The following is an 18,212-nucleotide window of genomic DNA, read 5'->3' as shown; positions in this document are numbered from 1 at the left end:
ACGCGTTCAGGGGCAATGAGCCTGAGAGGCCAAAACACTGATATCTGATCTCCTGCAGCACAAGAGGCTTCTCAGGTTTCACACAGCCTTTAAAGTTAGGAAGGTGCTGGGAGGAAGGTGTTTACCAGACAAACCACTGAAAATAGAGAAATGAAACTTATAAGTGAGCTGCGCCTGTCAGATCAGTTGCCCCTGACGGAGGGTTAAGAGATGTCATGTACTATAACTGTAACTGGTCATCTGATGTAACATCTCCTTTAAGAGCAGGCACATTACTTAACTGTTTCCTGACATTGGATGTAACATCCCCTTTAAGAGCAGTCACGTAACATAACTGTCACTGGACATCGGATGTAACATCCCCTTTAAGAGCAGTCATATTCTATGGCATTAGAAATGATGGCGTCTCCCTTATTTGATTGCTTTGTATGAGAACGCGATTCCTAAAATAAAATCTTACAGAATAAATCTGCGCTGTATTGTCAGAAATCCGCAGGGCTGAGCGCGCTCCTGACATGACTAAACGGGGGCATTACTCAGTAGGTCGCGGCATTCCCGCTGAAAAGCTGAATATAAATCACATGTGTGGGAGTTCGGCATACACGGAGGAGATCAGGAGGTGAAGAACAGAACAAGAAAACCTGGAAAATACCAAGAAATGGACCAAGTGTTCTCATCATGGCAGTGAACGGAAAAATGGAAACATTGTTGCTACATTTATCTTGTTACCGATTGTCCCCGTTTGTCTTTGGAATGTGAGAGGAAACCGGAGAACCCAGAGGACACCCATGCAAACAAAGGGAGAACATACAAACTCCTTGCAGATGTTGTCCTTGGTGGGATTTGAACCCAGGACTCCAGCAATGCAAGGCTGCTGTGCTAACCACTGAGCCACCGTGCTGCCCATTTAGTAAAATGATGCTTCATTTACAGGCTAAGGGCTCGTACTCACCTGCGAGAAACTCGGATGCGTCTCACATGTTAATACCCGGCACTGCTGCCGGCTCTCAGATCGGAGCGTGCGGCCACATAGGAATACATGCAGCCGCACGCTCCGCTCCCGAGTGCCGGCAGCAGCGCCGGGTATTGACATGTGAGACTCATCCGAGCCCTAAGAAATGTATCATCCTCATGCTTATTATCTTCCTCAATAGAAAGTGTTCACATGAAGTTTTGAAATTCAAAAATGAAAAGTTTTTCAAGAAGAAACTGCTTCAGAATAAGCTCTTTTTTGGGTGGAATTTTTGAGAAGTTTTTCTTTTCCTGAAGCGTTTCTTGAATTTTGTAAGAGTTTTTCTTTGCAGTGTTTTTTTTCTGCATCCTTTTGATTTCACATTTCCTAGTCTGGAGCCGATTCCACCAGCATGTGCTTCGAAGAAGAAACACAAAACTTTATTTTTTATCTACCAACAATTTTTCAAAATCTCTTCAGGAAAAGAAAAAAAAAAGTACATATCCCATACATAGGAGTAGGGAGAGTTCTCCAAGTATTGTTGAAGCGGTTTTTAAAGAGTAATTTGGAGCAAATCTACTAAAAAAGCTCCTCAAAAAAGCTCACAGTGACCAATGAACATAGCCATAAAATTGTCAATTGTCAGATAGTAGGAGTCGGAAAAAATGGTGTCTCTAAATGATGCATCACGTGATGTGACGAAAATAAAAAGTAATGAATTTCTACATGTAAAAGTAAAGCGCGGCCCCTCTTGACACGTTGTGTTTATCTCTCGTAATGTTCTTTGCCTGCAGGGGATAGTGGCTTTCATCCTCGCCTGTGTGAGCTCCTCTATGTAAGATGTAATCTCCCGATTTATTAAATATACATTTTCCTGAACTCCATTGTTCCGTGTTTAGTTGTCGGTATTTACGCAGGAAATTTTCTTAATACGAGGATTTAAAAGACAGGATTAAGTTGCTATTTAAACGTCGATCTTCACCGGCTGAGAACGAAGCAGCTTTTATCTGAGGATGCAGTTTATAAAGGGGCAGTAATAAGGATTAAAGAAATTGAATCAGGCCTGGAAATACATCTGGGGGATTTAGATTTGGGCTAAAACTGCACCTTTACTCCAGCGCCTTGAATGTCATGTATCCTGCTCTAAATATTGGTAAATGGTATGTAACAAAACTGGCAAAATCTAATTCCTAATGCAATCTCTGTTGTCTAGTCAGAATATAATGACTGATAGATATCAAATTGGGGGGGTTCATATGTTGGCGCTATATAAAGATTATTATTATTATTCCATAGATCTCGGTCTGATCGCAACACACGGACTGGCCACAATGGCACGCTAATTGTATGCTAACATTGATTTTTTGGGGGGATCAGAAACTGAATAAAAACTCCAAGTTTTGATTTTTTTTTGAGGAGTATTTTGGAGACTTTCCACTCGGTTTTCACTCCAAAAACTCGCCAAAAAGACTCAATGTGAGCACACCACAAAAATATTTTTATTTTTAGAAATTACTCTACTGGAAAATTCCCATTAAAGAAGCTTCCAATAATCTGTTTATTAATTTTCAATCAATTTTTCACATTACATTTCACACAGAGCATTTTTATCCATGTTCATTGTTCACACTGTTTTCTGATGTGTGCTTTTTTTCTGGCTGAAAATGTTAATTCGAAATATGGCATAAAGAAAAAAAATAACATCTATATTTTTTTCTCCCTTTTTTTATGTACTTTTTTTTTTTGCCTAGAGTTTTTTATCTGCGTCAGTCGATTCAGTAGTCGAAAACCTTGTCGAAAATCAGCACAGATCCCTGACATGAATTTCGGTTTCTAAACCAAAAAAATGTGATATTTGTGTTCAGCTGTGGATGAGGAAAGGAAAAAGCTTGTAAATTAGACTTGATAGGTTTGTCCAGGAATCGTCCATTTGTGCACTGTTCTGATTATTGAGAGTCCAGTGATGAAAACCGTCAGAAAATGTTTATTTTCGTCGCAGCGCCTCCACAGGAGGAATGTAGCATTGCACGATTCCTTACAAAACAATGGGTTTATTACGGGTGAAAAATTCCAAAAGAGAAGAAAAAAAAGAAACCAACTGCGTCATTTTCAGCCTATAAGAGCCTGTCTACGTTGCACGATCTACGGCAGTAAATGCCGCCCGGTCATATGTTTGCTAATCGGCGGCCGTTTAGCAGTCAGATTGCGCTTTAGAAACCCACAGAAGGATTGTTACTAGATTGTTCTGTGCGCATAGACAGTCACTGTTCTCGGCAGCACATCGCATGTTTACACAAGACAATGTGCTGCCGAGAACGATGATTCTTAAGTAGGCTTACGAGTCCCATCCACACGGTCTCCAGATAGCGGACACAGATTTATCCTCTGATCTTGGTGTAATCGGACGGTAATACGCATTAATAGTAATATCGATGACTCATCCCCGGCTCCGCCGAGTCATTAGCATCCGTCAAGCGAGGAGAACGCCTTTCATTAATTAAATTCTGTTTACTTGTCTAATGTCATCCATTTCTTGAAATCTCACTTATCCTCCTTTCAGCTTGAATGTTGTGAGATGTAAATTCTTAAAGTTTCAGACCTTTTCACTAATTCATGAGGAGCTGACATGAATACGGATTACGCATATAAATCGTGGTGGAACCTGGGAATCCGGCTTCTGTGGCCGCGTCTGATTTGATGAAAGCGGTCAGCGGCGGCACAATGGCTGTGAATAGTAACGAGTTCTCCACGACGTACCGGCCGTCTGCTCGCTCAGCGGGGGCCGACGTGAGCCATCGAAGGAGTCGGATTTATTTACAGCCGGAAAAGTAAGGCCCAGAGGTGAGCGCCACTGCAGCCACTACCTTGTTAGTGAAAGTGATGATCGCTCTAGGAGTTTTTATTACACGGAGTTCAATTAAAGTCCATTTTTTAGATAAGATTTGTCAGCAGAAAAGCAGGCCTGATATTGTATGCACTTGTAGAGAGTACGTAAAGGACAGGCTACACGTAGACAAGCGCCATGAGAGTCCTTTGGGCCAATCTATAGGGCATGTCGGGTGATGTAAATCTTCATGGGATATATAAAAGCAGGTGGAAGGTTATTATTTAGCCACAAATATGGGATATTATTACATTCTGCAACTTTTTTCTGAGTTAAAAAAAATATTATTTTAGTGGTAATATGTGCATTTTTTCCTATCGTATGTCATTGTTCCTCCCAACTCCCGGCTGCAGCACCAGATGCCGTGTGTCCGCTCTCCAGCCCCGGGCCCCTCTGTTCTTCGTTGTGTCATCATAATTCTGTTGTATTTTCATCTTCTTGGGCTAGATGCCGCACAGCGAGATGCCAGCGTATTCCGGTGGCTGCCGTTCTTTCTCTACTTAGTTCTTCCTATTTACAACTCAGCTAATCCGAGGTTCCTGTACTGTTGCATCAGCCTCTGCTGTAAGTTTCTGCTATTCCATGGTTTCTGTTCTGCTACATCAGCTTCCACTGAACCACTTTGCTATTCCATGGCTGCAACACTGCTACATTAGGCTCTGTTGTACAACCCTGCTATTTTGTGGTTTCTGTTCTGCTACATCAGCTACATCAGCTTCCATTGTACAGCCTTACTGTTCTGTGGTTCATGCCCTTTAACATCAAGCCCCGCTATACAACTCTGCTATTTTGTGATTCCAGCACTGCTACATCAGCCTCTTCTGTCCCACTCTGCTACACCATGGCCTAGCACTGCTACATCAGCCTCTTCTGTCCCTCTCTGCTACACCATGGACCAGCACTGCTACATCAGTCTTTTCTGTCATACTCTGCTATATAATGGTTCAAGCACTGCTACATCAGTCTTTTCTGTCATACTCTGCTACACCATGGCCTAGCACTGCTACATCAGCCTCTTCTGTCCCTCTCTGCTACACCATGGACCAGCACTGCTACATCAGTCTTTTCTGTCATACTCTGCTATATAATGGTTCAAGCACTGCTACATCAGTCTCTTCTGTCCCTCTCTGCTACACCATGGACCAGCACTGCTACATCAGCCTCTTCTGTCCCTCTCTGCTATATCATGGTTCCAGCACTGCTACATCAGTCTCTTCTGTCCCTCTCTGCTATATCATGGTTCCAGCACTGCTACATCAGTCTCTTCTGTCATACTCTGCTATATCATGATTCCAGCACTGCTACATCAAATCCCACCATGGAACTTTGCTACTCTATGGTTCCACCACTGCTATCAATTATGTCCCTTTGCTTATCCAACTTTGCTACATCTATTCAACATCTTTTCAGCTGTTCCTCTGCTGCATTAGTGCCTCTTGTTGGTTATACTCAATTACTTCTCTTCTGAATCGGGGGTCCGAGGATATACCTCAATAGTCCTGAACCCTGCACACAGGGAAGAGGGTCTTCTGGTACCTTCACGGGTGATTGGACTATAGCATGACACCTCATTATACAACTCCACTATTCGGATTTTCTTGCAACCTTTCTAGTGATACCACTGTTGAAATATTTGGGATTTTGTACCTCTATAATGCAGGTACACCTTAATACCCTCCATCACTTTCCTAAGCCTTCCTCACACATATTGCTGCCCTTGATTGGCAGGCAGCGCAGGACCCCTCTTCTTGGAGTCCTCATCAGTCAGGTCCCTTTGGTGTCCGTCCTCATGAGTCAATCACTAAAACACACAACTCATTTACTGCAACATGCTGAGCCCGGCAGTATTGATCCGACTACATGTTGGCTCCCAGATGATGAAGCTGCTTTGTTTCCCGTATATCATTGTAATCTTTACAATAAGAAGAAAACCAGTTTGTCATTTTCTCTATTCATCTTCATTATTGCAAGACAGCGTGTTATGATCTGAATATGTAGAAATATAATGGAGCTCATTAATACAGACGTTCCATGGAGCAACATTAAACATCAATTAAAGGTCTCATGTTTTCTGTGTGATTCCTGAAAAGTCAAGAACAAAGTCCCGAATACTGAAGAATAGTGCGAAGCCCGGTGTACAATAACTACAATAATACTGCCCCATGTATAGAAATATAACTACGATAATACTGCTCCTTATGAACCACAATATAACTACTATAATACTGCTCCTATGTGCAAGAATATAACTACTATAATACTGCTCCTATGTACAAGAATATAACTACTATAATACTGCTCCTATGTACAAGAAAATAACTACTATAATACTGCCCTCTATGTACAAGAATATAACTACTATAACACTGCCCCCTATGTACAATAATATAACTACTATAATACTGCCCCTATGTACAAGAATATAACTACTATAATACTGGTCCTATGTACAAGAATATAACTACTATAATACTGCCCCTATGTACAAGAATATAACTACTATAATACTGCTCCTATGTACAAGAATATAACTACAATAATACTGCTCCTATGTACAAGAATATAACTACTATAATACTGCTCCTATGTACAAGAATATAACTACAATAATACTGCCCCTATGTACAAGAATATAACTACTATAATACTGCTCCTATGTGCAAGAATATAACTACTATAATACTGCCTCCTATGTACAAGAATATAACTACAATAATACTGCCCCTATGTACAAGAATATAACTACTATAATACTGGTCCTATGTACAAGAATATAACTACTATAATACTGCTCCTATGTACAAGAATATAACTACTATAATACTGCTCCTATGTATAAGAATATAACTACTATAATACTACTCCTATGTACAAGAATATAACTACTATAATACTGCCCCTATGTACAAGAATATAACTACAATAATACTGCCCCTATGTACAAGAATATAACTACTATAATACTGCTCCTATGTACAAGAATATAACTACTATAATACTGCTCCTATGTACAAGAATATAACTACTATAATACTGCTCCTATGTGCAAGAGTATAACTTCTATAATACTGCTCCTATGTACAAGAATATAACTACTATAATACTGCTCCTATGTACAAGAATATAACTACTATAATACTGCTCCTATGTACAAGAATATAACTACTATAATACTACTCCTATGTACAAGAATATAACTACTATAATACTGCTCCTATATACAAGAATATAACTACTATAATACTGCTCCTATATACAAGAATATAACTACTATAATACTGCTCCTATGTACAAGAATATATCTACTATAATACTGCTCCTATGTACAAGAATATAACTACTATAATACTGCCCCTATGTACAAGAATATACTATAATACTGCCCCTATGTACAAGAATATAACTACTATAATACTGCTCCTATGTACAAGAATATATCTACTATAATACTGCTCCTATGTACAAGAATATAACTACTATAATACTGCCCCTATGTACAAGAATATACTATAATACTGCCCCTATGTACAAGAATATAACTACTATAATACTGCTCCTATGTACAAGAATATAACTACTATAATACTGCTCCTATGTACAAGAATATAACTACTATAATACTGCTCCTATGTGCAAGAGTATAACTTCTATAATACTGCTCCTATGTACAAGAATATAACTACTATAATACTGCTCCTATGTACAAGAATATAACTACTATAATACTGCTCCTATGTACAAGAATATAACTACTATAATACTACTCCTATGTACAAGAATATAACTACTATAATACTGCTCCTATATACAAGAATATAACTACTATAATACTGCTCCTATATACAAGAATATAACTACTATAATACTGCTCCTATGTACAAGAATATATCTACTATAATACTGCTCCTATGTACAAGAATATAACTACTATAATACTGCCCCTATGTACAAGAATATACTATAATACTGCCCCTATGTACAAGAATATAACTACTATAATACTGCTCCTATGTACAAGAATATATCTACTATAATACTGCTCCTATGTACAAGAATATAACTACTATAATACTGCTCCTATATACAAGAATATAACTACTATAATACTGCTCCTATGTACAAGAATATACAGTGGGGCAAAAAAGTATTTAGTCAGTCAGCAATAGTGCAAGTTCCACCACTTAAAAAGATGAGAGGCGTCTGTAATTTACATCATAGGTAGACCTCAACTATGGGAGACAAACTGAGAAAAAAAAATCCAGAAAATCACATTGTCTGTTTTTTTTTAATCATTTTATTTGCATTTTATGGTGGAAAATAAGTATTTGGTCAGAAACAAAATTTCATCTCAATACTTTGTAATACATCCTTTGTTGGCAATGACAGAGGTCAAACGTTTTCTGTAAGTCTTCACAAGGTTGCCACACACTGTTGTTGGTATTTTGGCCCATTCCTCCATGCAGATCTCCTCTAGAGCAGTGATGTTTTTGGCTTTTCGCTTGGCAACACGGACTTTCAACTCCCTCCAAAGGGTTTCTATAGGGTTGAGATCTGGAGACTGGCTAGGCCACTCCAGGACCTTGAAATGCTTCTTACGAAGCCACTCCTTCGTTGCCCTGGCGGTGTGCTTTGGATCATTGTCATGTTGAAAGACCCAGCCACGTTTCAACTTCAATGCCCCTGCTGATGGAAGGAGGTTTGCACTCAAAATCTCACGATACATGGCCCCATTCATTCTTTCATGTACCCGGATCAGTCGTCCTGGCCCCTTTGCAGAGAAACAGCCCCAAAGCATGATGTTTCCACCACCATGCTTCACAGTAGGTATGGTGTTTGATGGATGCAACTCAGTATTCTTTTTCCTCCAAACACGACAAGTTGTGTTTCTACCAAACAGTTCCAGTTTGGTTTCATCAGACCATAGGACATTCTCCCAAAACTCCTCTGGATCATCCAAATGCTCTCTAGCAAACTTCAGACGGGCCCGGACATGTACTGGCTTAAGCAGTGGGACACGTCTGGCACTGCAGGATCTGAGTCCATGGTGGCGTAGTGTGTTACTTATGGTAGGCCTTGTTACATTGGTCCCAGCTCTCTGCAGTTCATTCACTAGGTCCCCCCGCGTGGTTCTGGGATTTTCGCTCACCGTTCTTGTGATCATTCTGACCCCACGGGGTGGGATTTTGCGTGGAGCCCCAGATCGAGGGAGATTATCAGTGGTCTTGAATGTCTTCCATTTTCTAATTATTGCTCCCACTGTTGATTTCTTCACTCCAAGCTGGTTGGCTATTGCAGATTCAGTCTTCCCAGCCTGGTGCAGGGCTACAATTTTGTTTCTGGTGTCCTTTGACAGCTCTTTGGTCTTCACCATAGTGGAGTTTGGAGTCAGACTGTTTGAGGGTGTGCACAGGTGTCTTTTTATACTGATAACAAGTTTAAACAGGTGCCATTACTACAGGTAATGAGTGGAGGAAAGAGGAGACTCTTAAAGAAGAAGTTACAGGTCTGTGAGAGCCAGAAATCTTGATTGTTTGTTTCTGACCAAATACTTATTTTCCACCAGAATATGCAAATAAAATGATAAAAAAACAGACAATGTGATTTTCTGGATTTTTTTTTCTCAGTTTGTCTCCCATAGTTGAGGTCTACCTATGATGTAAATTACAGACGCCTCTCATCTTTTTAAGTGGTGGAACTTGCACTATTGCTGACTGACTAAATACTTTTTTGCCCCACTGTAACTACTATAATACTGCTGATAATACCCAGCATGTTATTACCTGAGAATTATATTACCATTCATCTGTGAAAAAATTCTAATATTATCAGAGTGACTTTGAAGTGAAGGTGAGAGGATTCGGTGCAGTCTGCAAATCATTCCGCATTACATTCTGCTCACACACCGTGGATGGCTCGACGTGTCTTCTATCCTCTTGGTTGCTGATCTCTGCACTGCGCTATCTCCAAAGTCATTAGCAGTAATTTTACAAGTTCGTGTAAACATAATTTAAATCAAACGTAACAAATACAACTTGTCTTCTGGATGCAAGTAATGTAATTCTCAGTGATTACAAAGGAATAATTAAAGGTGCAAGATAATATGTTGCGCAGTGTCTCCGGGTGATAATTGGAAGTCTCTTTCTTTCCTTTCAGAACAAATAAGTTTCCAGTTATTCTAGATTGTGAATCTCAACCTTTAAATATCATGTTACCTCTTGTTCCAATATTTTGCTCCTTTCATGTCTCAGTATATCTTTATATCATAGCTCATTTTATCTGCTACAGAGCCACAAATCCCCTGCTGTGACAAAGATAAATGCTAAATTCCTTCTACCAGCAGTCACCACTAGATGGAGCTTGAGAGCCTACTGTATACATTGTGTCTTTTGAGCTTTTTCTTGGACTGGAAGATTGTCTGCTGCAACAGAAACATCACTTCCCTAACCAAAGAAGTCCTGGCAAATTAAGCTCTGTTTTATTAGCTGTCTAACCCCCACGGGTGATGAGTCCTTATATAAATGCAGGATTTGAGCAAGGTTTATGTTTGCAGCCCTTCACTGAACTAAACGGCATTTCGTAAGAAGTAGATTCTCCGGATATAACTAGTGTTAAAAAAGTCTTATTTTAGAAGCAGAATAAAAGACCACAGCAACGACGGGGGAATTAAAATTCCTATCCAGTGCCCTGAAAATGTATCAGTATAATCCAATCAGCGTATATTCTGCCGAGGCAGCAGTCAGCACAAACTGACAAGGAAGCAGTGGGAAGGATGAAACCTCTCTGTAGGTAATGATGACCCCAATAGACAGGACGCTTAATGCCTGATTTCACAATTTTATGCAAGATACTGAGTTATTGTTACACACCTGTCCCGGGTCTGTGCTCTGCTACCAACATGCCGGTCCACTAAACTTTCTAGTGTTCCATGTCGAGCTTTGCAAGGAACCCAGCGTGCTCCCATGTGTTGATATATAAGGCCTCCAAAAATACACTCTTGTGTTTTGGTATTAAGACTTTCCGGTAAAGCAAGACTTTTATGTGCACAGTTCCTGTCTTCAGTCTCCAGGATATCTCCTTGCTGCCTGTGGCTTCCAGTCACTGAGTTACCAGTCTGCGGTTTTCAGTACCACTGCCAGCTGTCTCCGGTCTTTAGGACGTCAGCTCTCTGCCTGCGGCTTCCAAGACATTCAGACTTTCTATTTACTCCGAAGATCTGTCTGTCACATATTCCCCGTCATCTATGACCTCTGCTTCATGTCCACCAGTGGATTCCAGAACATCTCCTATCCGCCTGTAGCTTCCATGGTATTCAGACTTTCTAGTTAATTCCCCCTCATCCCTATAAAGTTATTTCCATACTTTAAAAAAATGTAATAAAAAAAAACTTCCTTGCCCTTAATGCAAATGAAAACTCAAGTGTCCAGTGGGCGTGTCCAGATTGCCTGAGTTTCCTGGTCAATTTTTTTCAAATCTGTCACTTATCTTTTGATTAAGATGGAGCTAAAAACTGGCGACTGTTTGCCTCTTTTTGGGTAGGAGCAGTCTAATTTAGTCTTCACATATTTTAATCTTTAGTCCACTTTCTGGTCTTTGCAACCAGCAGACTAAAATTGATTACCAGAGTAAGCATTTTGCGCATGCGCTAATTTTCAGATTTCATGCAACCTGTTCAAGCCACATGTGCAAGAACAAGTATTTGGATTTCAAAGTTTTCTCTCTGTTGTGTTGACTCATATCATTTTGAAGCAGAAGTTTTTGCTGCAGAGCTGACCTTCCTATTTGAAATATTCCCCACTCGGGTGGTGCTCAATAGAAAGAGCTGCACAGAAACGCCGACACCTCTCCATAAAACTCAACAGGTAAAGCAGAGATTGACAGCCTGACATAGGTATCCAAGATGTGGTTAACCCTTGTAGGGATTCACTCGCTCAGGTAGGCATTAGGTAGCGTTCACACAGGCAATGCGGTTTGGTCCACAATGGTATCACAGTAAACAGACAGTTCATTCAGCATGTCTCGGTAGCACCTGCAGCCTCCAGCCCCAAACAGAAATATTCAACTCCGTGCTCAGATCACATTGAACAGGCTGCAGCTTCCTCACATTATTCTGCATCTCCAACACACAGACTGCTCAGCTTTCCCAGCTGATCCATACAGCCTTCATTCAGTGAGAGACTCTGGTTTGTCTGTCTCTCAGCTGCAGCTCACATTTTGGCTGGTCACTCACCAGCTTCCGCACACTTGACACAGCTTAATCCAGCAGACGGACCCCTAGTGAACACAGGCCGTGGTTCTTAGTGAAAACAAGTCAGGTGCATCTAATCAAGACCTGCAGTGCTAGGATTTCACACAATTTAAGGCATAATGTTAAAGAGGATATTGCCGTATCGTGGCGTTTAGAGGTTTTTGATTTCTGTCTCTGACACCATTATGTGTCCTGCAGTTATTTTCACTAGTTTTGCTAGTTCTTTTCTGCCACTGAACTGATGTTTATAATGCACGATGTATTACTGTCATTACTATATTATTGAGTCTAGTGGGCACAGTGCATGATAAAGCTTCGATTTTTCTGACTTTACCATTTGATAAATTCAGGCAGGCTATTAGAAATTTCAGGTGTTTTTGATCTTTTCCAGCAATATACATTGATAGTCTATTTGATATTTACTATGCACTAACATTTATTTCAGGGGGTACTGTTTTTTGACAACACTTGCATGTTTGCTCACGGTGTTTCATGTATGATATATCGTCATCTACTCTACTAAACTACTTTGTTGGTTGTTCTTTTTTTATAGCCTTGGGCTTTTCACCCTCATTTCAGGTTGAGTTTTTTCATGTCATCTTTGACTTTTTTAAATGTTTTTACAAATGTGTTTACTGTATGTTTCAATTAAAGTATTTTCTATTTCATTGTGATCCCTTTATCCATGACATGTTTTTTTCTTTGGTTTTGTTACAAAGATTTAACACAGTCCTACCTGGCTTTACTGCACCCTTTACTCTTGGACAAGAAGTCATTCTATAGTCCTAGTTACAGGGGCTTCTCACTAAATAAGAATATGATCAAAAAGTTAATTTATTTCAGTTCTTCAATACAAAAAGTCAAATTCATATATTATATAGAGTCATTACATACAGAGTGATCTATTTAAAGTGTTTATTTCTTTTAATGTTGATGATTATCACTGACACTTGACACTTTTTGCATTGTGGAACTTTAAATTAACTTTTTGATGATATTCTCATTTTGTGAGAAGCGCCTGTATTTTAGAAGCCCTGGCGAGCGGTCGCTCGGTCAACTATTGTGCGACTCCATATTCTTATCCGTTTTCCTTATGGCCAATATGAAATAGCGCCAAAGATAAAGTAACTTCTGCACTGAGGTTGTTATAACAGAATAATAGTTTAAAAAAAAAAGTAGAAAAAACCCCAGCCGTAATAATATGGAAATGGGATCTATAGGAGCACGGCTGTTGCAGTCTATTTTGCAGATTAGCTCTTGGATAAATAGCATGCAAGCAAAATAAGCAATAAACCTTGGGAAAAGGCTTTAATGAAGTCCAAAATAAGTAAATGAACCCCAGATATTCCCCAGTTCTTTAGGATTTTCACCTTTGAAATTGCACAAATTAAACGTCTTATGGATTTCCTTCTTGCACTAGGAGCCTTACCCTGAGAATGATAATATTATATGGAGCTCGTCATTGGATCTGACATCAGGAATGTGCCGCTAGCTATGCAGACTTGGCAGACGAGCACCGAAGACATTTTCTACTTTTTTTTCTAGTGCCCATAAATAAAATAAAGGATTTATGAAATCTATTAACTTGCAAATATTTCTTTACATTTTATAGTATATTATTAGTCAGGATCATATCAAGCATAGTGGAGCCCCATGAGCAGAGTATATATATGGGGCCTCATCACGTTTTAGAGCTGGGTGATACTAATGAGAAGGCATTCCTTAAAGGGGTTGAACCGAGGTGAAAAGTTATCACCTTTCCTTAGGGGCTTTATTACTACATTTTCAGAATAGCGCTTAGTTGTCTCAGAGCAACTATTGTCAGGCATCTTATCTGTTAGGTGGCTGCTGTCAGCCCAAAGATTGTTCCCTGTCTATTTCAGGCCCCCTTGCCAACCTTTTCCCTTTCATCTTCTTTTTTAGTGCTGATATATTCTTTGTAAATAAGCTTCCAACCTAATTTACATCCAAGGACCACTCATGGCAGCCATGTGTGGCTCTCAGGCTCCCTGTATGTGGGTGAGCGTTTCATCATTTTTTCATCTGGGCAGTCTATAAATACACACCTTTTGCATTGGCATCCACGTGCCCCCTGAGGAAGGAGTTCTTTTTACTCCGAAACGCGCGTCGGGGTGAGCTGCCGACTCTGCACTCCTGCATGCAGTAGGTATGTATTATTGGGTTTGTTTTCCCTCTGCCGTTAATACCAACTGATACTATTTGTATCATTGCACCATAGATATCGGCCATATTCTGGCCTATGGGTTATGCTATGTAGGAGTGTTGTAGCATATCAGCCCTTGTCTGTTACTTAGTTGTCTCCTTACCCATGCCAATGTACCTGTATTTATTGGATTTTAATATTGCTATTTAATAAAATTTATACACTTGGGGACTTTTTGACTGCTACTTTTGTGCGTTTGTTGTTTATACTAATTGCAGTTTGCCTTTACTGGTCTTTAAGTTACATGTAGACATTAATGTATAATTAATATCTTTTCAGTTAGCTTTATTTTGGGATGTTCTACGTGTAATATGCTTGCTACATTCCATTGGTATCATTGTGCAGTAGTGGATCCAGGGATGGAATAGCATTACTAGACGCCATATCTCAAGGGTCAGAGTCATACTCACTGGTCATGATTATAACAACCTAATAATTAGGATGGCTTAACTGGAAACTGTCATATTGAACACGGGGACCCTTACATGAGCATGATACAGAGGAGAGGAAGCCAAGCAGATTGATATATAGTTTTTCAGAAAAAAAAAATCTATATAACCTCCAAATTTTTCATTTTATACTTTGCTGTTTCAGAGCTTGGGAGTCCAGTGGGCGTCCTACTCACTGACAGCTATTGGCTGCCCCCATTAGGACCGCCCACCAGACTCTTAAGCTGTAAATTAAAGCTTCTTCTGCTCTCCACTATTAAGATATGACTTCATACTCAATGTGACAATGTAAAGCCATCCTGGATATTAATCTAAGACATGACCGACCTAAAGGACTCATTCTTCGGCTCTAGTATGTTATTGTTACCCATTTTGGTTCAAGATAAAAGGGGATGTGTTAGATGGTGACAACGGTGATGGAGGAAGTAGCCATCTTCTCCTCCATAGATTTGGCTATGCCTATTTGGTTTCTGGAGCATTTCCTGTATTAATCCTACATGTCTCGGTGATATTCAGTTTTTTTTCATCCGAATTTGTTCTCTTCTAATGTCTAGAAAATGAAATGACTTCTTGGGGCAAAACACTCGCCACCTTCACCCAGGATGAATCACTGCGACAGTTATAGTTCACGTGTTTACAAGCCGTCATTGGACATTGCTAATGTATCTCATTCGTGGAATCTCTTTGAAGTTTTCCCGCTCGTATTCCCAGGACGCGGTGAAGTGCCGAGCACAGGTGCCCAACATGAAACAGGTAAGAAAATGAATGAATAAAAGATAATAAATCTGGACAGAGATAACAGCAGAACTGAACTCTTTATTGTGGAGCCGAGGAACAGAGCGACTGACTGCGGTTCATCTAGAGGACACCGCTGCCCAAAAACGAGAAACTGTGGCAAATTGTGGTTAATTCTCCAATTCAACAGGCTCTGTAGGGCAAGATCCAAATTGGAAACCCCAACGGTGATAAATGCAAGTAAGTGCAAAGGTACAAAAAAGTGCAAAACTAAATGCAAAATCCCTAGAGATTGCAAAGGTTCTAACACAATTTAATAAACTGTACTCCCCTCTTTGGAGCAGTCTTGTTCCAGCGGTCCTGGTCATTGTTTACCAGAAGTCAGCAAGTAATATCTGCATCCAGTTTACTACCATCATGACGGCTCACAGTGGCGTAACTAGAGCCTGCTGGTGGAAATATGGACCTGGGCCCCCGTGTGCATGTTGGTCAGATGTATGAGCCCTTGTAACAGTCCAGATCATATAAAGACATATGATTTCACCCCCATATAATGATGTACCCAATCCTGGGCCTCTTGCTATAATAATGTCTCCCATCTTAGCCCCTTCCTATAATAATGCCCCCATCCTGGGCCTCTTCCTAATATAATGTTCCCCATCTTAGGTCCCATTCCTGATATAATGTCCCCCATCCTGGGCCCCTTCTTGGTATTATATCCCTCATCCTGGGCCCCTTTCTGGTATAATTTCCCCAATCTTGATCCCCTTTTTGGTATAATGTTCCCCATTCTTATCCCCTTTCTGGTATAATACCCCTCATTCTAGTCCCTTCTTATAATAATTCCCCCGATCCTGGGCTCCTTTTTGGTATAATGTTCCCCATCCTGGGTCCCTTCCTGGTATAATGTTAACCATCTTGGGCCCCTTCCTATAATAATGTCCCCCATTCTAGGCCCCTTCTTGGTATAAGGCCCCCCATCCTGGGCCCCTCCTGGTATAAAGTCCCCATCCTGATATAATGTTCCCCATCCTGGGCCCCTTCTGGAATAATGTCCCTTATCCTGGACCCCTTCCTATAATAATGTTCCCCATCCAGTGCCCTTTTGCTGATATAATGTTAACCATCTTGGGCCCCTTCTTATAATAATGTCCCGCATCCTGGGCCCCTTCCTGGTATAATGTCCCCTTTCCTGGTATAATGTCCGCCATCATAGGCCCTCTCCGGTATTAATGCTCTCCATTCTTCTCCAACACATTATTTTTTTTTTTTAAATAAATGATTTTAAAAAAAATAACCCTAACCCCCGCACCCAGGACACGTGGTGTCCTCTTCTATAGTTGTTAAGAGATGTTATTAGATAGGATATGTCATAAATGTCTTATGACACATTGCACCAAGATGGAAAATGTGTAGATATAGCTAGGTGGTGCATGGGCACTAAGATGTTTCCATACGTCCATCTCGGTGATTGGGGAAAGTTGTGCGCGGCCACCTGTCCATTCATTTTCTGCCGGGTTGAGGGATCCCCATTCTCCACAGGGGTGAAGACCACTGCACGTCTGGATGGAGCATTGCTCTATTCTGAAGAGATCAAGTTGTAGCCACACTTTGGTTGTAAAAAAAAACCTAAAAAACCCTCATTGTGAAATCAGGACGATGGTTTTCACTTATAGTTCGAGCCTCCGGAATTCATCACATTTTTGTCATGTGCATCTAACAGCAATTAGATTTAATTAAGATAGTTCGATATTATCTCCAAGCTATCTCTTATGTATGAAATGTCAAGTGCCTCCCATGGGAGCGGATATAATTCCCCTCGCAGAACGTAGACTTCAGACATGTATATGCCGGATATTAATAGGATGATCCACAAGGTGACCTTGGGATGACAATATTTATGATGTGGCACAAAAATGGCATAAATCAAGAGCACTAAAGAGCAGTTGTGTGACCCGCGCCCCTCATGCGTCGGCGAAATTATGCAGAAATGCATTTTTGGGAAACAAATCACATTTGATACAAATTGCATTATTGTCATTTATTATAATATTCCAGAACTTTATTACGTTTATATAGCTTCTGTTATATATCAGTGTATGGCAGGGGTCATGGTGAATGGCAGCCAGATTGTCATGGGTAAGAAAACTGATTTCACTCGTCTTTTGAAGATCCCTTGAATAAAGTGATCCTACCTCTTGTATTTGCTATGGACTTTTAGGTCAGGGTGAACAGCACGGACTGAGGCGAAGGTGCATCAGATCAGTGGGGACCGGGACAGATGGCAGATGGGCAAGTGAAGCTGGAAGCCCTCGATGCAGCTGGAGGGCAGGGACACACAGGACGAGCAGAGATGTGTCTGCAATCTGGTATCTTGCAGTAGGGATGCAGATATCACAGGAACAGCAGTGGTGAAGGTGTGAGCAGCACCGTTATTAGCAGAGATGTGTTCATAATAAAGTTCTTGCTGTAGCAGAGTTGTGAGTCCAATGGCACCTGGATTAAATGGATTGAGCTTAGAAGTAGTAGTTGGCTGCTGGATTGCAGAAATGAGTTGGAAGGATGAATAATAGACAAATGGCTGGAGCAGAATCAAGGTGCTATACTAGTGTCATATCTAGGTGCTATACTACCTGAATACTCAGGCGATGTCCAGCTGCCTGAGTGGGCCTTGAAAGGCCATGGATAATGACGTTGGAGGTGGTTCCTTTAGTAACCCAGCA

General features: G+C 40.4%; 1 long non-coding RNA gene across 1 annotated transcript; it reads left to right on the top strand.

Moving 5' to 3' along the window:
* Positions 1 to 4,264: 4,264 nt before the first annotated feature.
* On the top strand, positions 4,265 to 17,900 carry LOC143787399 (uncharacterized). The gene is made up of 3 exons (XR_013218350.1): positions 4,265 to 4,400; positions 15,309 to 15,507; positions 17,711 to 17,900. It is a non-coding gene; the product is annotated as an uncharacterized LOC143787399 (long non-coding RNA).
* Positions 17,901 to 18,212: the final 312 nt, after the last annotated feature.

This window comes from Ranitomeya variabilis, chromosome 8 (genome assembly GCF_051348905.1).
Source record: "Ranitomeya variabilis isolate aRanVar5 chromosome 8, aRanVar5.hap1, whole genome shotgun sequence".
NCBI lineage: Eukaryota > Metazoa > Chordata > Amphibia > Anura > Dendrobatidae > Ranitomeya > Ranitomeya variabilis.
Note: the sequence above shows the minus strand (reverse complement) of the source record. Positions and strands in the feature narration are given on the sequence as shown.